Source organism: Lissotriton vulgaris, chromosome 2_1, assembly GCF_964263255.1.
Source record: "Lissotriton vulgaris chromosome 2_1, aLisVul1.2, whole genome shotgun sequence".
NCBI classification, from domain to species: domain Eukaryota; kingdom Metazoa; phylum Chordata; class Amphibia; order Caudata; family Salamandridae; genus Lissotriton; species Lissotriton vulgaris.
In genome coordinates this window covers 36,414,107-36,437,057 of record NC_141687.1, presented here as the reverse complement: position 1 = coordinate 36,437,057, position 22,951 = coordinate 36,414,107, and the positions used below count along the sequence as shown (strand labels likewise).

At 48.1% G+C, this 22,951-nt stretch overlaps 1 protein-coding gene across 2 annotated transcripts in view; it reads right to left on the bottom strand.

The window, feature by feature from the left end:
• The window catches only part of GMPPA (GDP-mannose pyrophosphorylase A), a 141,032-nt gene extending 119,666 nt beyond the window's left edge, over positions 1 to 21,366 (bottom strand). Inside the window, exon 1 of one of the 2 annotated variants that reach the window (XM_086954401.1) lies at positions 21,335 to 21,366. The gene's annotated coding sequence lies outside the window, so the exon portion shown is untranslated. Of the gene's footprint in view, positions 1 to 21,288 lie in introns of both variants that reach the window. The other variant, XM_086954400.1, reaches the window with a different exon arrangement.
• Between the last annotated feature and the right edge of the window lie 1,585 nt (positions 21,367 to 22,951).

The window sequence follows — 22,951 nt, the reverse complement described above, 5'->3', positions numbered from 1 at the left end:
TGTTTTGGAGGATTCTAGCCAATAGGGTTAGGGTTATGCCCCCTCCCTAGACGTAGTGGACATACAAAAAGTGTAATCACCCAAAATGTAAGTAGCCCATTGGCTACTACCTTCTATCCCGGTAACGCCCCTAAATTGAGAATTTAGAGGCACCAAAAAAACCTTAATCCTTAAATTACTGACCACCTATGAAGAAGACAAAGAACAGCTGTGAGCAGTGAAGACTGAAGACATCAACTGACTTGGCCCCAGCCATACCGGCCTATCTGCAGCCCTCAAAGACCCTGCTAAACAAGAGCGACTCATCCCGCAGACCAGTGACCTCCAACACCCTGGGTGGACTGCGTGTCTTCTAAAAAGACTCCTAATCTCCCATGGACAGAGAACCTGTCCAGACGAAAACCAACTTTAAAAAGAAAAGTACCCTGCCTGCGGAACCAGAAAACCGGTAATCTCTGCACCCGATGCCCACAGCCGGAGTTCCAGTGGTCCACTGGTCCAGCAGAGGTTTCTCAGAAATTTGGAGCAAGAGTCTACCATTGGTTGACCCCTGTTGGACTCCACGTTGATGCCTGCAGCCTCTGCACAGCCACTCCCCCAATCGCAACCTTCACCCGTAAACTGATTTCTGATGCCGAAGGAAACCCCTACACCCGGACCTCCTGGGCCTTGGGGAGATCAATCAACATTGTCCCGACGCCCCAACACATCCCACCTTACCTGTGCAGCCGTAGGTTTTTTCATCCAGGCTCCTGGCCTGAGCCTCCATCCAGCCTGTTTCCAAATATGAGATTCCCCATTGGTTTGCATTGGGCACCCAACGCTGTTTTGGCACTCTGCAACCAGCCACCTCTGTGCCACTATAGGCAGAAGTTTGGTGCTACCTAATTGCCCCCCTGTGCTTAATGTAACCCCCAGAGACTTGGTTCCAAAACCATGCAAATCACCTGCAAGTAGCACCACTTAAATTGCCCCCTTTTCCCACTGGATAACATTGGCACCAGACCCCGAGTTTGACCTCTGCACCTGGTCGCCCCTGTGCCGCTGGTGGTGCAATGAGGTCACTAACATGAACCTTGCCTGGTACGGATTCTTCCTCCAAAAGCTCAATTTCGTAAACCGTTTACTTACCTGCATATTGTTGATTGTGTTTCCACCCACAGGATAACATCGTACTGATTGCAAAATGCAAAGTGTCCACTATTTACATTGAAAGACAGTCCTATTGCAAAACGGATTTTACTACAATAAAGTATCTTTAGTTCTATAAAATAAATATACTAAAAGTAATATTTTTACATACCTTGGGCTTGGATTTAATCATTGAGTGTGTGTAATCATTTCTTGCCTTTGTGTGTACAAGAAATGCTTAGCACTGTCCTCTGATAAGCCTAAGTGTTCGCACAAGCTACCACAAAAGAGAGCATTAGTGTTATCTACTAAGCCCCTGCATAGCTCTGGGGAGCCACTGGACTGTGCATACTAGACCTTATGTCTACAATCCAAAATTGCCTTTAGATTCAACTATATTTTTGAAGCAACAATTTTTCCAATTTTTTTTAATTCTTGTTAGTGCCTTGGTTAAGTCCCTTTTGCATTTTTAAAAGTTTAAAAAGCCAACTATACTATGGGGTGAAAGTTTTTGTTGGCCCTTTCAAAGAAAGCCCCAACTTTAGTAAAATAATGGATACAGAGAATGTGGTTGTGGAGATCAACCTAGCCCCTTGCCTCCATTTTGGCATGAAGGAGCTAAGGACAATCTGTAGACTTTAAAACTGGTTCCTATCCTACCAAGACCAAGGTCTAGGAGCTCTTGGCAGAATATGCGAAGGAACACCCTTCTGAGAGGTGGACCTTCTTGCAGGAGGAGAAAGTAGTGATGGGGATGGGGGGGGGGGGTCATTCCCAACCTCTTCACCTACACAGAGAAGGTGTTGCCCCTGCATCCATCTTTCGAAGAGTAGTGCAGAGGGTACCAGGCTCCCACACAGGTGGGTCAGACACCCCAAGTGACCCTGAAGGCCGCATCAATAAGGAGGACAACCTTATAGCAAGGATGACTAGAAGACGAGCTGTGGAGGGTAGACTCCTGGCTGTAGAAAAGAAAAGAGCAGAAATGGGTCTCGCAGCCATAAATGGTGGCAGGAATATAATACCTGTGGACAGAGAGAACTCGCTAGAACAATGGTCCCAATGGAGAGGGCCCCTGGAAAAAGGAAGCTGGGTTAGATGTACATAATCCGCAAGCAATGTCTACAGCAGAAGTGGGTAGTATGTCTGGTGATAAACAGGCAGTGGGATCCTTCATACATAAAAGGAATGTAGAAATACAAGGGAAGAACGTAAGTTGCTTATGGGTATTTCTGGTACCAGATGCAGAAAGCACATGTGGGAAAAGACGCAGGAAGCTAAACTCCTTGAAAAGATCTTGATTGCTCCAGATATTTGCAAACTGCCCAAGCCTCTATTTAATATCATTCAGTGATATGAAGTATGTCAGCTTTCTGTGAACAAAGCAGGCACAGATGTAACAAAAATCTTGCTATATTCAGTCGTAATTAGAGATGGCCTGCTTAATTCAATTGAATTGAATTTGAAATATATATATAGCGCTCAAATACCCGAGGGCGTCTAGTCGCTGCAGCGGAGGAGTCTACCGGAAATGAGTCATAGGAGAAGATTTAGTTTGAGAAAAGGCAGTTTTTGAAAGCTTTTCTGAAGGATAGTAATGTTGGGTAGTTTTTTATGGCTAAAGGAAGTGAGTTCCATAATTTTACGGTGTTGAGGAGAAAGCTAATTCCTACCTAACAAATTCTCCTGAATTTGGGTATCTCGAGAAGTTTGCTCTGAGCTGAGCGAAGCATTCTGCCTGGATGGTACCATAGTAAATGCTGTTTCAGGCATGCGGGTCCTATTCTCTGTAAAGCCTTGAATGCTAGACACAAGGCTTTGAATTCAGATCTCTTTTTCACAGGAAGCCAGTGTAGTTTTCTTAGGCCTTGGCACACAGACTGGAACTTAGGAATATTCAGCAACATCCTGGCTGCAGCGTTTTGAACCAGCTGCATGTGCTGTTTCTGGAGGCCCAAGTTAAGGGCATTTCCATAGTCCAGTCTGGCCATTGCTAAGGTCGTTACCAATGTTTTTACTGCAGCTGGGGGAATGTATGCTTTCCCCTTCCGGTTTAGTTTTAGTGTTAGATGAACCTGAGAGGCGACTTTATTAGTTTGATGTTGGAAGGTGAGTCTGGGACGCTTCCGGGTAGCGCTGGGACGCTTCCTGGCAGCCATGCGCTTTATAAATCAAATTTCATTTCATTCATTTCATTTCATTTCTGTCATCAAAGATGAAGCCCAGATTTTTGACTTTGTGCCCTGGGGTGGGAAGTATTCCCATACCCAGAGGCCACCAGTTCTGAGACCAAAAGGAGATAGGATCCGAACAGGAGAACCTCTGTTTTGCTTCCATTCAGCTTTAGGCAGTTTGCGTTCATCCAGAGGTCCACGTGGGATATGCACGGATTGAAGCGAGCCGCCATTTCCTCCAGATTGCTTGAGATGGATACTACAATCTGGGTATCGTCTACGTAATGCCAAAAGCGAATTAAAATTCCCAAGGGGTAGAACTTTCATTGGAGGTGGAGCTGGAAAGGAAGGAGTCCCCAATGACGGGCTTTTTGTAATGCCATGGAAGTCTCCAGCTAAGTAAAGTTAGACTGGACACACACAGGCATATATTGAAAAGTAGCAAAGTTAATCTGAAAATTATCCTGCCCCATAAAGGGAGGGCGATAAGGGGGGCAATACCAACCTGGCCCAAATAAGTATGCTGCCTAGGATGGGATAAAGAAGATAGGAGGATTGGGGCAACTTCAGCAATATAGACTAGGAATGCGATGCTGTGCACAGCATTACACTGTTCTCCTGGAATACACATGGGTTTAGTAACATATTGAAGCAGCAAATCTTTAAAAAAAAAAATTAGATCAGTATGCGATCGCATGTTTCCAGGAAACATGGCTGTGCGCAGGAACCCCCACAGATCAGTGGCTTTGCGCTAGTCTACCAGGGTGCATCAAATAACTTCCATCAGTGAGTATGCTAATTTTAATATCTACAAACTTTGATTCAGGGGTACGGGAAATTCAGACCAGAAGTAACTGAGTTTCAGCTTGTGGAGTAAAACTGTCTAATGTCAGGACAGACCAAGATTATATTTAACAGGACAGGCTCAATTGTTCTTTATATCTCCCTGCACGCAGAGAGTACCTTCCATTATGTGAGAAATATGGAGATAATTGAGGAGGACCTGGTCAAAATACTATCTTTGTACCCAGATTATATGCTTGTACTAATGGGTGATTTTTAGGTTTCGACCTGGCGAGGGGCACTTTTGTCTACAGTAGGGATGTTCGGACCGCCTCTGTTTCCCATTGGCTAGCTCCATAAATGGAGGCTAGCCATTGGGAGACAGAGGCTGTCAATCACGCTTTCTCGGGAAAACGCGATTCGGGGGCGTTTCTCGGGCTTTTTTTAAGTCCCGCCCCTTTGTCCCGGGCCGCGCTGTGATTGGCTGCCGGCCCGGGACACCCCACTGACGTCATTCCCCGGGCCGCGCTGTGATTGGCTGGCCGGCCCGGGACCTGACTTGTTTGCTTTATGTTTTGGTGAGGCTGCTTTAGTGATTTTATGTTTAGAAATGATTAGATTTGTCATAACTGAATGTATATATACAATTGTTTGATAAAATAAATTAAGAAAACAATATTGTCTGCGGGACAACGATGTTTCGCCATTTTTGGATGTATTACCTACACATTAATTAATTGATAGGGGGAGGTTTGTTGTTATTGTTCTTTGATTTTCCCTGCCCTCCTCTCCCTGTATTTTGACTTTCAGGGACCCTCTTCTGTTTTTTGGTCCCAGTCCGATCCTATCCACTATCAGCCCTCTCTTATTTACCTTCATTTATTTCTCTCCTATCCGATAGTGCCCGCTGCCTCTGCTGACAGGCAGCACGGCGCAGCCCTACTTCCGGATACGCTATCCCCAGTGCTCGCGGACGGGCCTCCCTTCCTCTGGACCTCAGCGGCAACACCTTGGCGACGGTTACCTGGAGCCCCCCCTGTACGCACCCAGTATCCCCAGGAGGGCGCAATTCAGTGCTGACAGCAAGCAGGTATTGAGGCTGGAAGGCCAGCGGCCATGTTCTCCCGTCAGAGCAAAGGTAAATACACACCACTGCAATTAAAGTGAGCGCCACCTTCCCTGAAAGCTGGAAACACGCAGAACTCAGTGCCCTTCTGAAAAAACCCACTGCTGACCCCACCGAACTCAAAAACTAGCGCCCCATCTCGCTTCTTCCATTCCCGGCCAAAGTCATCGAGAAAGCCGTCAACAACCAGCTCGCCGCCTTCCTCGAAACCAACAAATCCCTCGACTCCTCACAGTCCGGCTTCCGAGCCAAACACAGCACGGAGACCGCCCTCATCGCCGCAACAGACGACATTCGAACTCTCCTGGACAATGGAGACAGTCGCCCTCATCCTCCTCGACCTCTCCGCAGCCTTCGACACAGTCTGCCACAACACCCTTCTACAGCGCCTCAGAAACATCGGTATCCAAGGAAAAGCACTGGAATGGATCACCTTGTTCCTCACCGGAAGAACCCAGAGAGTCCGCCTCCCACCATTCACGTCAGAGGCCACTGAAGTCATCTGCGGCGTGCCACAAGGATCGTCACTCAGCCCCACCCTCTTCAACGTATACATGAGCCCCCTTGCGACCATCGCTCGCCAACACAATCTCAACATCATCTCCTACGCTGACGACACTCAACTAATCCTCTCACTCACCAAAGACCCTAACACCGCCAAAACCAACTTACACGAAGGAATGAAAGAAGTAGCCGAGTGGATGAAGCACAGCCGTCTGAAACTGAACTCAGACAAAACAGAAGTCCTCATCTTAGGCACCTCCCCCTCCGCCTGGGATGACTCTTGGTGGCCAGAGGCCCTTGGTAAAGCACCCTTCCCGACGGACCACGCACGGAACCTGGGCGTCATCCTGGACTCCACACTCTCGATGACCAGACAAGTCAACGCCGATTCATCATCTTGCTTCAACATTCTTCGGAAGCTCAAAAAAACATTTCGCTGGATCCCCACCGAAACTAGAAAAACGGTCACCCACGCACTGGTCACGAGCCGCCTGGACTACGGAAACACCCTATACGCCGGTACCACCGCAAAACTCCAGAAAAAACTCCAACGCATCCAGAACGCTTCAGCCAGGCTCATACTAGACATCCCGCGTAAAGATCACATCTCTGGTCACCTGAAAAACCTCCACTGGCTCCCCGTAAATAAGAGGATTACTTTCCACCTCCTAACCCACGCACACAAAGCACTTTACGAACTTGGACCCGAATGCCTCAACACACGACTGTCCTACTACACCCCCTCCCATCAGCTACGATCCTCCAACCAAGCCCTTGCCACTGTACCGCGCATCAACAAAACCACCATGGGAGGTAGATCCTTCTCCTACCTAGCAGCTAAAACCTGGAACTCACTTCCCACTAACCTTCGCCTTACTCAGAACCACCTAGCATTCAGAAAGCAACTTAAAACTTGGATATTCGACAAGTAATTCCCCACCCTTCATCAAGCGCCTTGAGACCCTATGGGTATGTAGCGCGCTATACAAATCTCCTGACTTGACTTGACTTGACTTGACTTGACTTGACTTGACTTTCCCCGAGAGAATTCCTGGCTTGGGTTTACCTTTCAGCGCGAAAATCTGACATAATTCCTTCCACCGCCTGCCTCCATGTCAGTAATTCAGAGACTATGTTGCTGCTGTAGTGTTTAGTTATAAATCCGTTTTTGGGGGACTGGACAGTGTAGACACCCTCACAGACAAGGTTGTGTTGTGTTAACCACCCTAGATTATTGCTTTAAATCTCGCCGTCAATGCCCGTACTTTCTAAGAGCCATGCCTGCTGTTTGTCTTGTGTCCCCTGCATGAAGTTCCTGCATTTTTTTTTAAATTAAAAGGTGAGGGATACATTTACAAGGAAAGCCGAGCCAGAGGTAAGACACGGGTCTGGCTCGGATTTTAGAGCCTGTGCACGAGCCGAGCACTAAAAATTTTTGCTCTGTAAATCACACAACAAACATCAGGTAAAATATGATGCAATTGCTTTAATATTTAAAAAAGCATATTACTTTAACATGCGATGCTTTGACATTAGTACGTCACATTATATCACTGTACTGAGGAGTATGTATTAAAAGTAATGAAGAAAATAAGAGTTTTGATGAAATTAAATATTTGCCTAAGAATACACAGTTTAAGTGGTGATGCCACGATTTATCCTGGTTTTCTGGTTTCACTTTAATACAAATCAGCCAGGAAATGAAGATCTTTTGGTCTTTCCTTGTGTTAAGGCTTTGTTTTTACCTCCTTGTGCAATTTTTATACAGCATGAACTCCACCCAAAGGCCAAATGAAGCTCTTTACATGATCACCAGTTACATTACACAAGGTCTCATTCATCACTTATAGGCACAGGGAAATCAAGTGATTTTCAGTCAAGCGATTTGCCCAGAATCACTGAATTTTCAGCCAACAGTGTGACTCAAACCTAGTTCCCTAGTTACAAAGTCAGAAGCACTGGCCGTAACGCCACATCCTGGGCAGAGGGAGGGAGCCAGACGTGAAAGCTGAGCTTGTCATGGGCTCAAGATTCCACTAGGACCGCAAGCGGAGACAGGCTTCAGGCTTGAGCTTTCAGCAGTTTACCCACTTTTTAGGTTTCGCCTGCGGAACGGAGCGTGAGCTCCGCCCCCAGAGAAATCTCTAGTCTTCAGTAAGGGACTCTTGGAATACGCCCTCTGTTTCATTGTCTAGCTCCATAAATTGAGGCTAGCCATTGGAACAGAGAGGCGTCCGTCATGGCCGGACCAGATTCGGGGGCGTTCCCGAGAATTTTTGGCTTTTGGCTACGTCATGCTACGTCAGCCAAAAGCCGGGAACGCCCCCGAATCTGGTCCGGCTGGGCCGTGCTTGCTGCTGTCCTGCCTTCCTCCTTGTCCCTCCTCCCGCCGTCCCCCCTCCCCTCGCTGTCCTGTGCACGTTTCCCGCCGTCCGTGTCCTCGCCCGCCCCCCTCCCGCCGTCCGTGTCCTCTCCCGCCCCCCCCGTGCTGAATCAGAAAAGCCCATTGGTCACTGCCCGATTGTCCTATTGGCTAATCCGACTCTGCCCCATAGAATTCTACAGCGTGGTATGACCTTTGATGACACTGAAATCTTAGACAAACCCTAAGGGGTCAAGCATTGCCGGCCTTTGGTCTTGGGAAAGGCAGGCACGTTGATCGATGTGTTCAGAGACCAATAGAAGTGACCAGCGTAATGCCAGGCAACTGTTTGTATACAAGTAGGAATAGTGAGGAACTAACGACTGGAAGGCGGGTAAAAGCTCATATTCGTCCAATGCGAGCTCTATGGGCGGGGTTTGCTCGCAGGTGAGAGCGGAAGAAAATGGCGTTTGTTGGCGGCTCCCGGTGGCAGAACAACTTTACGGTTTTAATTTATATTTTAATACTTCTCGCGGAGGTCTTACTGGCAGACCAGACTGACGAATATCTGAAGCTGGAGCATTCCCTGAGCAAGCCGTACGGGGGTAAGAAATGGCGCTTGTGGACTCGAGTTAAAGACTAAGATACAGGCGAACTATGGGGGTAAAGTGGAGTCACGTGAGAAGGGCAGGCTTGCTGTCAGCTGCCGTACCTTTAAGTCCTGTGTATGCTCAAGTATAAGTTATCATTTAACATCGTCCCTGACGAGGCACAGTGGCTTTTTCGGACAGCCGGAGTCCGGTTTTGTAATTTAGATGTGTTTTGACTATGTGGGTAGATCCGGACTGACCATTCTGCAGCCCTGGTATTTAAACGTCAGACAGCAGGCTAGGTGGTTGCTTTCAGAGAAGGATGGGCTCCCGAGTACCATGGCCTTATTTTAGCAACAATCTCCTGCGGGGTAGGGCTAGAGTGATCGTTTTCTTTAGTGTTGATTTTGGTTCCTAGCCAGACACTGGAAATGGGGTCCGTCTTTTTAACCTTATGGATTTGTACAGAACATGATCTATCTTTGCAAATTATGTACCTTCCCTCCGTCACAGATTACAACATTATCTAGGAACATTTTACGACCACCCCCTGCAAATTGTCACAAGTCCTGCGAGCTCGGTAAGGTGCTGCGCCACCTGCACACTCACCTCCTGCACACTGGGTACAAACTCCAGCCGCCCCTGCACACACTACACCCCTGCCACAAATCGTGCGAACTAGGCATGGGGCTGCTCCGTCTTTTTTCACGTGTCTGCCATCTGAACTGTTGGTACTCACTTCTGCCCTCACTGTGGACAGTTGCTAACAGTGTAGACCAACCATGTCCTTTGATTGCCATCACTTTCCATTCGTGCTCTGCACTCTTCAGTTATTTACAGAGTCTGGCACAGAGACTTATCTTTGAGGTTCTAGTTTTAAAGGTCCCCAACAAAGTTGCTCTGAAAAGCTCATGCCTTACATTAAACCTTTTCAAGCCCTTTGGTTGTAAACGGTACAGCAGCTACGCGTTGATTTCTGATGGTTACTCTGTTAAAGAAGCTATTCGTTACTTTACATGTCTGGTTTTACACAGGGATATGTATTGAAAGTAGCCATTGTTAATATTTTTCTTCACTAAATAATTTGACAGGTTGGATTTTTCTACTTCATAGTTTGCACCACTAAGAGAAATGTCATAAATAGTCTGTATTTAGAGTGTGTTTCTGTTCTCTTGTTGACAGTCATTAGAATGAGTAATGAGACTCCTTAGCTCAGCTGTCTTTTGAAGGCAAATGATCCTTCGTGGTTTACCCCGAACAGCATGAATCCTCTGTCATGTGGTTAGCCTCACTTCTACACTCGTTAGTCTAAGGTCTCTACTTCTGCTGATGGTCTTAAGAACGTAATACAGATGCTTTAAGGCACAACCATGAGAATGATTTGTGTCTTTTGTATGTAGGAAAAACCTTTACTATTGGATAAGTAATAAATACAATTTTTATCCTTTACACATTTCACTTTAATCACACAAGCTTATCTGCTTCGAGTAAAGTGTACAGGGTGTGTGTTCACTTGCTGTAAGGAAATGCGGTTCTTTCGGAAACATCCCTTTTAACTTCCTTTCCAGGCCAGTTTACAAATAGAGCTAAAGCAAACCTGTACTATCAAGGCCAAGCTCTGTGTGTGTGTGTGTGTGTGTGTGTGCAGCTGGCTGTGTGTGCGGCTGGCTGTGTGCGCGGCTGGCTGTGTGTGCGGCTGGCTGTGTGTGCGGCTGGCTGTGTGTGTGTGTGTGTGCGCGGCTGGCTGTGTGTGTGTGTGTGCGGCTGGCTGTGTGTGTGTGTGTGTGTGTGCGGCTGGCTGTGTGTGTGTGTGTGTGTGTGCGGCTGGCTGTGTGTGTGTGTGTGTGTGTGTGCGGCTGGCTGTGTGTGTGTGTGTGTGTGCGGCTGGCTGTGTGTGTGTGTGTGCGGCTGGCTGTGTGTGTGTGTGCGCGGCTGGCTCTGTGTGTGTGCGCGGCTGGCTCTGTGTGTGTGCGCGGCTGGCTCTGTGTGTGTGCGCGGCTGGCTCTGTGTGTGTGCGCGGCTGGCTCTGTGTGTGTGCGCGGCTGGCTCTGTGTGTGTGCGCGGCTGGCTCTGTGTGTGTGCGCGGCTGGCTCTGTGTGTGTGCGCGGCTGGCTCTGTGTGAGTGCGCGGCTGGCTCTGTGTGAGTGCGCGGCTGGCTCTGTGTGAGTGCGCGGCTGGCTCTGTGTGAGTGCGCGGCTGGCTCTGTGTGAGTGCGCGGCTGGCTCTGTGTGTGTGCGCGGCTGGCTCTGTGTGTGTGCGTGTGGCTGGCTCTGTGTGTGTGTGTGTGGCTGGCTCTGTGTGTGTGTGTGTGTGTGGCTGGCTCTGTGTGTGTGTGTGTGCGCGCGGCTGGCTGTGTGTGTGTGTGTGTGTGTGTGTGACTCTGTGTGTATGTGTGTGTGCAAATGCAATAGGTCTCACATTTGCGAGAGATTAAGCTATTGCCATTGTTTATGACAATGCCATTTATTTATCTGTTTCCAAAACCAACACATAAATACAAATGTTGTCATTTACAATGCCAATAGCTCTAACTTTTCCAAAGGCGAAACCATTGCATTGTAAATGCTTGTTTTTTTTACAATCGATTTTATTGAGTTTTGGATGGAACAACAAACAGCACCATTCAGAGCTACATAGTACAATGTCAGATTAGGGATTCAAACACATCCCAGTGACATCAAGGCTACATAAGGAAATCAATAATAGTGTATCCACGTGTATCTGAAGAGCGGACCACTCCATCTCAGTCGTCGATTACCCCAACCCATTTGCCCCACATGCGGCGAAATTTCTCAGGACAACCCCTGGCTACGTAGAGAGGCTGCTCCTGCGCAGCGCACCAATCCACCCCCCGGGCCCAGCGCCCTAGAGTGTCCAGCCAGTGAGCAGCAATGTCCCTCTTGGCAACCACCAACACTGTCAACAAAAGAATCACCTTCCGCCTCCTCACCCACGCACACAAAGCCCTACACGACCAAGGCCCGAGCTACCTCAACAGCCGGATCAACTTCTACGCTCCCAAACGCCACCTCCGATCAGCCAACCACGCCCTCGCCGCCGTCCCCCGCATCCGAAGAGCGACTACAGGAGGAAGGTCCTTCTCCTACCTGGCCGCCAAGACCTGGAACTCCCTCCCGGCCGACCTGCGCCTGACCCAAGACCACCTCTCCTTCAGGAAGAAGCTGAAGACCTGGCTGTTCGAGCAGTAGCGGCACCCCCCCTCCCCCAGCGCCTTGAGACCCTACGGGTATGTAGCGCGCTCTATAAGTGTCACTGATTGATTGATTGATTGAAGAGCTTCTCAGCCCTGGAGCCGTCCAATCCGTCGGTGACGCCCCGCAGAACACGTATGGGATCAAGAGGCACCTCCCATCCCAGGACCCGTCAGGTCTTGTGTTAAAGATTCCCAATAACCCTGAATCACAGTGCACAACCACACCATATGGTAGAAATCAGCGTGGGAGTGGGAGCAGCGGGGCAGTGGGCGTCAGGCCGAAGCCCAACTTGGTGGAGACACAGGGGTGTAAGATAGGCGGCATGCAGAAAATAGATTTGGACCAGGCGGAGCCTCGCCAATACCGCAATCGTCCTAGGAGCCATCAGGGCGTCCCTCCAATCCTCATCCTCCAGAGCCCCAAGCCAGCCCTCCCACTTCTCTCAGAGTAGGGAAATGGAGTTAGGTGTATTGTAATTGGCGATTTTAATCATAAATTAGTTCTCGCAATGACTGATCAACGGTATAGAGACCTATTGTCTACCTTTGACATAAACATTGATAGCTTCCCGGTGTATGTTGCAACAGCATGAGATAGATCCCTGCTAGACTTTCTCACATCAAATGGTTTTGTTAGTCTGAATGGTTGTGTTCCAACAGATAGTCCAGCAAGGAAAACATTTCTCTAGAGTAATGAGAACTGCCCAATAGACTATGTGTTAGTTAAAGCGTGGGCTTTGAGTTACATTGAGAAGTTCAAGGTACTGCAGATAGAAGGGAGTGATCATTATCCACAAAGCACAACATTAAGACTGCGTTTCACTGCTAAGAAGAAGCAAGTGCTCCTCCTATTTATTTGCTATCCTAAAAGGTTACGAACAAGGATATCAGAGAAGCACTTAACCACATGCGCGCTGCTTTGATTCTGCTGGAATGCTGACTTTTTAAAAAACCCATTGTTCATGACGAGCTGGGCTCGTCATCAGTGTTTGAGGAGGCTACACCATGACGAGCCCAGCTCGTCATCAGCCTCGAAGGGGTTAATCAGATAAAGGCTCTTCAATACAAAAATAGAGAAATTATAGCAGAAGAGATACCACCTGGATATGTGGTATGAAGATCAAAATAATGAAGTAGTAGCATGTCTAAAGGGGGAACTAAAGTGATTTAACAAAACACAATGTAGAAATATGATAGAGAAAAACAAAGAACATCTGGTTTGATGGTGAATATAGACTTCTAAAAAGAAGAATAAGGAAGTTAAAAAGATATGCAAGGCTCTCTAGGAACAGTGAGGGTAAGAAACGTCTCACAGATCTAAGAAAAAGAGCTCAAAAGACTGATAGCAAGCATGAAACAGGTGCATACTGAAAAATGCTGGAATGTCATCTTTGGGACAATAGAGACGAATAATATCAAAAGGTTTTGGAAGTTGGTACATTATGGTCTAGGAAAGAACCAGGAGAAGCTGAAATGCTTAGTGGGAGAAGAAGCTTGGGTTGAATAGTTGGAGAAAGTGTACAATACAGATGTATTAATTATTCAGCGCCTAGAAAACTTCTATATTGATGAGGAAATAAAGGAGCAATTTCTATAGAAATATTTAAGATGACAATTGAGTCCCTAAAGCTCACAAGAGCAGCCAGGCCTTATAACCTGCCGGCAGTTATAATAAAAACAAATGTCGACTGGTGGACGAGCCTGTTTTATCCCCTATTCCAAAAATCCTACTGACAGGCAGCTTTCCGGACAGCTGGAAAATAGAGGTAATTAAACCCATATATACAAAAGGTGAGACCCCCTTCCGGGACATTATAGGCAAATAAATTTGATAGACGTGGGTGGGAGAGTCTTTTCGAAAATCATCCTGGGGATACTGAAAGAATGGGCAGAAAAAAACTCAGTGATCCCCTTAGAGCAAGGACGATTCAAAGGGGGACACACGACAACAGATCACTACTTCAGTCTATGGGCTATAGCCAAGAAATTGATAGAGCAATGTGGAGGGTTATATTGCTGCTTGGTGGGTTTTCGCTCCACGTTTGATTCTGTTGATCGGGACTTATTTTGGGATGGTCTAAAAACATTAAGAAATCCTGCATGGTTTAAGCTTGTTCTTACAGGAATTGCACAGTCCAAGTGGAATTAGATGTCGAGGGGTCTATTTCAAGGAGAATAGATACAAGGAACAGCCTTAGACAAGGCTACGTTTTGGCACATATACTGTTTTCTTTATTTTTGGTGGATTTAATAAAAATGCTAAGCCAATCTAATAGTATCTGCCCCAAAATAAATGTTATACATGTAAGCTGTTTCCTATATGCGAGCGATCTAGTGATCACAGTTCTGACAGAAATCGGCCTACAGAGGAAGCTAGATGTCTTCTACAACTACTGTACTAAGAAAAAACTAACTATAAATGTGGAGAAGACTAAAGTGCTGTACTAAGAAAAAACTAACTATAAATGTGGAGAAGACTAAAGTGCTCCCTATTGGGGCTAAGAGGATAAAATCTATTTGGGCCATATAAAATAAAAATCAAGACTGCCACCAAATACAAATATTTGGGATGCGGTTCTCAAATAATTTATTTTGAGGAAAAAAAAAAAATCACACTAAAACTCTGCAAGAAAAATAACTTTCTTCTGTAGGTCAAGGTAAGACCTTGAACCCGGTCATAGGCCTGCACACTCCCCGGCACCTCCTTCGCTCCGTCACCGCCGCTGAGCCCCCTGCCTGAGAGTTTGAGGCTGCTTTATGCCCTGCCTGTCGCTTCGCTGTTACTGTTGACCTCTGAGTTACTGTTGCCTTACTGCTTATTTTTTTGTCTGTTGGTTCGTTCATTATTGTGCTTGTGCCCGTTCACTGTATTCTTTTCTGCTCTCCATTCACTGTTTCACTGCCCCTCTCTTCCACTCGCAGTTCCCTTCTCCCTGCTGCCCGCCCTTGCTGACCCGCGGCCCCTCCCCCCTGCCCTCGCCCATTTCGCACCTCCCAGCTGAGCGTCCCTCCCCTCCATAATGCCGACGAAGTGCGGTCGCGCAGCGGACGCGTGCAGCAGGCGCACCGAAGGCAATCCCGTCTGCGCCCGTCCGCGACCCGACCAAGGCCAGCGCCAGGAACCCTGGCCCCAGGCCCCCCCCCCCAAAATGGCACCGCCACCGTCCTTGCTCTCAATTCCGGAAGACACCCAGACTGCCAGAACGCCTCACTGAACACCACCCATGGACCATTCACCAGCAGACACTGCCAATGTTCCTGCACCATCAACAGCACTCACACACCAGCCGCAGGCCCACGGGACGCCCACGCCCCTAATACCCTGACGTGCATCCTCCTCAACGTGCGCTCCCTCCACAGACATGCCGTAGAGATCTGGGACCTGATCGATACCCTCTAGTCCGAAGTTGCCTTCCTCACGGAAACCTGGACCATCGCCACCGCAATCCCCGAAGAGTACAAGATCCAGGGGAATGACTGCCCTCACTGCCCAGGAGGAGGACTCACCATTGCACACAAGACCCCCCTCCAACTTTTCACCTCCAGCACAAGCGACCCCCACTCCATCACAGAACACCTCCACTTCCAGATCCGGACATCCCACAGGACCATGCTATGCGGCACCTTCGCCATTTTAGAAAGAAAGGGGCCCCTGCCTAATAGGATAAACCCTGGCAAGGAAACAACATATGGGGTAAGAGGGCAAAGTTGCACCGGGTTTTGTGCCTGTTAAACTAAAGAGAAGGAAAACTAAACGCTAATGACTAAACTGACACTGAAGATATATATTGATACATTCTAATATTTTATTGTTTTTTATATCAACTTTTATATTGAAATACATTTTTTCCTTGTTTTTATAACTTAGTACATACAAAAATCCATTACATATAACAGAAAATGTGTGGATAATGACAAACAATCCAATTAATTTATAAAATACAGAAGTGCATTCCCATTTCAACGCGTTTCGGCGTGAGCCTTCTTCAGGAAGTCTGTATTCATGCACAATTATGTTAACTGGTAAAGAGCCTGTCTTATTCCAGTAGATGACAAACACTGGAAGATGAGAAAGGTAGATAGAGAACAGTGGTGACGCCCACTCGAATTTGCTTAATAAAACATGGTGTTCCAACCGAACTAGAGGTTTGGAATATAGTTAAAGGTGACTTGGAAACGTCAATACTCCCAAAAGTGCTCCATTTTTAGGGCAGAGATGTGGATACGTGGAGCGGTCGTCTGAATGCAATTCCCTCAAACCTATGCGGCACCCTCGCCTACAGACCCGCGTGACCCCGCTCCCCGGCCACAAAAGCAATAACCAACCTCGTCGAACCCCATGCCATCACCTCCATGGACTACATCCTACTCGAAGACCTTAATTCCCACCTCAACAACAGCAGTGACCCCGACTCTACCGCTCTCCTCGACAACCTCTCCAACCTCGGACTGAAGCAGCTTGTCAACACGTCCACGCACAGAGCAGGACACACTCTTGACCCCATCTTCGCAGGAGGGTCAAATGTCCACTTCAGCCACATCGCACAGCCCCCGACCACCACTGCATACATTTCACCTTAAACACCACCACACCCAAACCGGCCCCCCACCCGCCACAACGGAATTGGAGAAAAATCACAGAGGAGCACCCCAACTATAACCTCCTCCTAGACCCCCCCACCCCCATCACCAACGCCAACTCAGCAGCCAAAGAAGTTCACCGAAGGATGTCCAGATGCGCCACTAAGATTGCCCCTCTCCACCACCCTGCCAAACCACGCCCCCTGAAGGCCACCTGGTTCACCACTGAACTCCAAGTCGCCAGGCGCACCTGCAGACGCCTCGAGAAAACATGGCGAAGCCGGAAAACCACAGAAGACCTTAACAACCACAGGAGCACCCTGAAGGGATACCACCAGCTCATGAGGGACACCAAAGGGACTTTCATCCAGAGCAAAATCGACACCAACTCAACCAACTCCAAAGAACTCTTTCACATCATAGAGCAATTTACCAAACCCCCCAGCGAGGCCACGGATGTCACACCATCCCAGGAACTCTGGAAGCTCAGCTCCTACTTCCATCAGAAGATCAAGGCCCTCTACGACCACTTCCATAACCAGACGCCATTCACCACCCCTACCCCCTCCGCTGACCACCAGCCGACCATCACCACCAGGACTCTACACATCTACCAGCGGGCCGCCATCGCCCCCGAACTAGGGCGGACCATCAACGCCACCCTCCAGTCCAGCATCTTCTCGGAGGATTGGAAGCAGGCAGAAGTCAAGCCCCTCCTGAAGAAACCCACGGCCGACCCTACGGACCTGAAGAACTACCGGCCCATCTCTCTGCTGCCTTTCACTGCCAAAGTCACCGAAAGACTCGTAAATGCCCAGCTGACCGCATTCATCGAAGAGAACTCCATTCTAGACGCCTCCCAGTCTGGATTCCGCAGCAACCATAGCACCGAGACTGCCCTCCTCGCCACCACTGACGATATCTGCATGCTACTCGACCAGGGACACACCGCAGTCTTCATCCTGCTAGACCTCTCTGCGCCCTTCGACATCGTCTCACACCACACCCTCGCAGCCAGACTGCACAATGCTGGAATATAAGGAACAGCCCTCAACTGAATCCAATCCTTTCTCTCTGGCAGAACCCAGAGAACCAGACTCCCCCCTTTCATCTCCGAACCCACTGAGCTCAGCCCCACGCTCTTCAACATCTACATTGTCCCCTAGCCGCCATCGTCAGACAGCATGGGCTCAACACAGTATCTTACGCTGGTGACACCCAGCTCATCCTCTCCCTCACGAAAGATCCCAAAGACACAAGGCTCAGCTTTCAGGAAGGAATGAGGGATGTTTTTACCTGGATGAAGGAGAGCAGCCTGAAGCTCAAAACAGAGAAAACAGAGGTCCTCATCCTGGGACCCTCGACCTCCGCATGGGACGACATTTGGTGGCCCTCTGCCCTCTGTAGCGCCCCCACCATCTCAAACTTTCTGCTCCTCACTGAACGACTATTTCATTGACAAGATCATTAACATTAAGGCCAACATCCCTATTGTGCCTCAATCTGAACTCTTTGATTCCCTTCCTCCGCTCTCTTCCTCTCTGGATCACTTTTAACCCATTTCTTCTGAGCTTTTTCTTGACTTGCTTATTAAGGTTAAGGCTGGTTCTCCGGCGGACTGCGCTCCCGCACGGATTCTTAGAACTCTCTATACTAGTTTCCCTGTCCCTCCCCTCACTTTCCTCAATGCTTCTCTGGCTTTGGGTTCTGTCCCATTTTCATTTAAATCTGCTATAGTTCTTCCTATCCTTAAAAAACCTGGTCTTGACCCTTCTCTCCTATCTAATTTCAGGCCTATCTCTTTGCTCCCTTATCTAGGGAAGATCCTCGAAAGCCACGTAACATCTTGCCTATCCTCCTACATCGAGGAGAATCATCTTCTGGCCTCCCACCAGGCGGGTTTTCGCCCTGGCCATTCCACTGAGGGAGTGGTCCTTGCGGTCCTGGATGAACTCAAGGCGAAAGCTGATAGCAACCTCCCCCAAGCTCTGGTCCTTCTTGATTTGTCCGCTGCGTTTGACACGGTCGATCATGCCATTCTTCTCGATCGTGTCAGCGCAGCGGGCATCCAGGGCACTGCCTTTTCTTGGATCGCGTCCTTCCTTCAAGGAAGATCGCAAGCGGTTCACCTCTCCGGTTTTTCCGCTCCCCCTCGTCCGGTCACCTGTGGGGTCCCTCAAGGCTCCTCCCTTTCCCCACTTCTCTTTAATCTTTATATCCGCCCTCTCATCTCTTCTCTTCTTGAGCTGGGGGTCTCTGTGTACAACTACGCAGATGACCTCCAGCTCATCTTTGATCTTTCGTCCCCTGCTGACTCTCTTCCCAAGTTCTGTTCCACTTTAGTTTTTATTTCTCAGTGGATGAGCTTCAATCATTTGAAGCTCAATCCGGACAAGACAGAGCTCGTCCTCACTGGTGGTCTCTCTGACCCCTGGTCCCCGGCACACTGGCCCCTTTCCTTTGGTCCCCCTCCCTCACCAGCTTCCTCTGTTCGGACCCTTGGCATCAAGGTCAGCGACGATCTGTCCATGCATGCCCAAATTAGTTCCGTTGTGTCTTCCTGTTTTTTGTCCCTTCGTTTAATCCGTAAGATTTCCCGTTTTTTTTCTGCTGATACCCTCAAAACCATCGCCACGGCTCTCATGACCTCTCGCCTGGACTATGGGAATGGCCTGTACGTAGGCATCCCTGCCTACGAAACCCGCCGCCTCCAGGCCATTCAAAACCAGGCGGCCCGCCTCATCCTTCGCCTTCCCAAATCTTCTCACATCACCCCTGCACTCAAGTCCCTCCACTGGCTCCCGGTTCATTTCAGATCCTACTTCAAATTAGCCTGCTTGGCCTTTCGGGCGCACGCTCGTTCCGCCCCACATTTCATCAATTCTCTCATCACTTCTCACGCCCCTAGCCGCACTCTCCGCTCTTCATCACTTTCTTTTCTTCACGTCCCCCGTTTCCGGAAATCACGCACAGGGGGCACCCGTTTCCCGGTTTTGGCTCCCCGGTTTTGGAATAGTCTTCCTCTTTCCATTCGCTCTATTCCTATCTACACCCACTTTCGCAAGGCCCTCAAAACTTTCCTTTTTTCTCAGGCATTCCTCTGCTAGTCCTCTTGGATCCCATCTGTGAGTATTGTTGAGTCCTCAGCGCCAGGAAGCCGCTTGGCCGCAGTGCGCTAAACCAAGTTCCTTATTCATTCATTCATTCATTCATTCATTCATTCATTCATTCACCCTGACAGACCACGTCCAGAACCTCAGCGTCAAATAAATCCTCCACTCCTCACTCACCATGACCCGCCAGATCAACGCTGTCGCCTCCACAAGTTTCAACTGCCTCTGCATCCTCCGAAAAACCTTCAAATGGATCCCCGTGAGCACAGAAAAACCATCACCCGCGCACTCATAACCAGCAGACTGGACTATGGAAACGCACTCTACGCCGGCATAAATAAGACCCTTCCCCACGAGCTCCAACCCATCCAGAACGCTGCGGCCAGACTCGTTCTCGGGACCCCTCGGCACGAACGCATGACTCAACAACCTTGTGACTTACACTTGCTCCCCGTCGAGAAGAGAATAACCTTCAAGATCCTCACCCACACCTACAAATTCCTCCACAACATCGGACTCAAATACCTCAACGAGAGAGTCCGTTTCCACGCACCCAAAAGAAATCTCCAATTTGCCAACCTCACCCTAGCAGAGACCCCCGCATCCACAGAAGCAGAGCAGGAGGAAGGGCCTTCTCCTACATCACAGCGAAGACCTGGAACAAAATCCCAGTCACTATCAGACGCTCCCTGAACCTACACAAACTCCCAGTCACTATCAGACGCTCCCTGAACCTGCACATTTTCAGGAAGGTCCTCAAGACCTTGCTCTTCGTCTGAGCCAGAGCTGCCTACCCCCTTCTCCCCTAGCGCCTTGAGACCCTCAAGGGTGAGTAGCGAGCTCTATAAACCCCCTGATTGATTGTAGAAATGCTAAAAAAAATTATAAAGTGTACGGAGGTCCCTCCTCAAAACCGGTACTAGCAGCATATCAAGGAACGATACGGCCACAGTTCCATTACAGTGTTGAAGTAGTCTGTATCAGTGGGAAATCAAATTGGGATTCCGAAGAAGGTAGGTGCTTAGAAAGAATACTTTTCCTGCAACCTCCCACTATGGTCCAGTCTAAGTTTTTTATTAAAGTCAATTTTACAAAACTACGGCATTAGAGAAAGGGGGATAGAGCTCATTTATTTATTTTTGGATGTGCAGTTCTTGGATGTAACCTGAGCACTGGGGCAATTTTTATTGCCTGTTAATAAAGTTTTAACAAACATTAGAGAATTTTACTGTATTATTGGCCAGGAGCAATTTTATGTTACTAACTGTAGGGTTGGATTGATTTTATCTAGAATGGTTTTACATTGCCCAGATAAGAGTCTTATTGTGTATATGATTTTAAAGGCCAAGGTCTAAAATAAATTTATGTTTGACTGACTGAGACTGCAGATCAGTGCTTTAAATTGAAATTTAGAAGTGCAGGCAATTACTATTCAGAGTACATGTACTGCAGCAGCACTGAGACCTGTTGGTACTCTCCGTTTCAAATGAAAGAAGTGCAGGGGCTCAGTACCGGACAGCACCTGCCCATTTAAAGCACTACTGCAGACTCAAAAAATTGGGGCAGTGTAATGCATCTCTCCTATGCTTTCAGGGTGTTCATGATGGTTCCTCCTACCTTACTCTACTTGGTACCCGTTCCCAGCTGATAACTCAGCCCCCCTAAAGCCCATGGGCACCCTATGCAATCAGGGCCCCCAGTTCCTCTCACCTGGGTCTCTTCTTCCAGTTCCTTCCTGCTCCTGCTGTCAACTCACCTTTTAACTCGCCAGTGACGTCTCCTGCGCAGTGTCTGCCGGGAGGGGTAGTTTTCCAGCAAACCTGGCTTGGCGCTGTCTGATTGGACCACGAGTTTGTTATGATGGAAATAGAGAACGGACAGGTGGGTAACTTTCACGCTTGTAGCCGCCATCTTGCAGGGGTCGAGGTCCGGCGGAGTCTTATCCCTGAAGCAGGGAGCGCGGCGGTAACGTGGCACAGTCCTGCTCTCGAGTTATGACGTCAGTTACTGACAACCGAGTCAGGCCGGTGTGCGCCTGGAAGCCTCTTGTTTTTTATGTCATTATAATTTTCAGGTCAGCCACTATGATGCTCAGTTATTTCAATATGAAGTTCATGGCACACATTATTTATTATAGAGCTCACTGAGCACGACTATTATGCTGTGTTTATTCCGCTAATGTGCCGAGTTTTCTGATAAACGTTTATCTCTGCTCCACAAAGTCAGGGAACATGCGCCACAGCAAAGAGTATCCTGTATTAGTCGCTAGGGCCGTGGCACTGAGAGAAAAGACGGACTGCTGTGAATTAATGCACAGAGGCATTCTATTGCACTAGAGCACTGACTTCCACGAGAAGTAACAAAAGTGAGGCAATACCGGACGCCATGATGCTAGAGTATTTATTTTTTATTTTTTATTTAATGCGATTCTATATAGCGCGAACATTACCCGAAAGTGTCAGAGCGCCTTACAAAAGAACCAGTTGCGTTACATAAGGACTTTGGATTACATGAGTTGCATGAGAGATACAAACAGAAAAAAATTGCAAATAATGTACAAGGTGTAAAGTCATTCAAGAAAGAGATAAAAACAGGAAAAAGTTGCACATGTACAAGTTGTAAAGTCACTCAAGGAAGAGATACAAACAGAAAAACTCTAAAGTCACATAGGAATGGTAGTAAGTACAAAGGTCTACTACATAAACTAGTGGTTAGAGTTCTACATATACAAATAGTAAATTCACACAGGATTACATGTTAACAGCAATTAGGGTTGGACAATTATATAATATATATTTACATATATATATATTTAAGACAGTCTACCAAAAAGAGAAAAACGATCAAGGGTCATCAGGAGGAATCATGAGGGAACAAGCATTTACAATGCAACGGTCTCGCCTTTGAAAAAGTTAGAGCTATTGGCATTGGAAATGACAACATTTGTATGTATGTGTTGTTTTGAAAACAGATAAATAAATGGCACTGTCATTTACAATGCCAATAGCTTAATCTCTCGCGAATGCCACACACAAACACACAGCCACACACAGAGTCCCACACACATACATACCTACAGAGCCACACACAGAGCCACACACACACACAGAGCCACACACACACACATACACAGAGCCATAAACACAGACACACACACAGTCCCCCCTCCCCCCATCGGGACGCACCCTCCAGGGCCAGCATGGACGGGAAGTCCTTGCAGTTGGAGATGCCGGTGGAATCGGCAATGCAGGTCTTCCACAAGTTGGACCAGAAGGTGGCCGTGGTGATGACCGTGCCATTGATGCTCGACACCTTCCAGTAGTCGGTGGGCAGCGTGGAGCAGACCAGCACCTAGCCCGACAGGGCCAGCAGG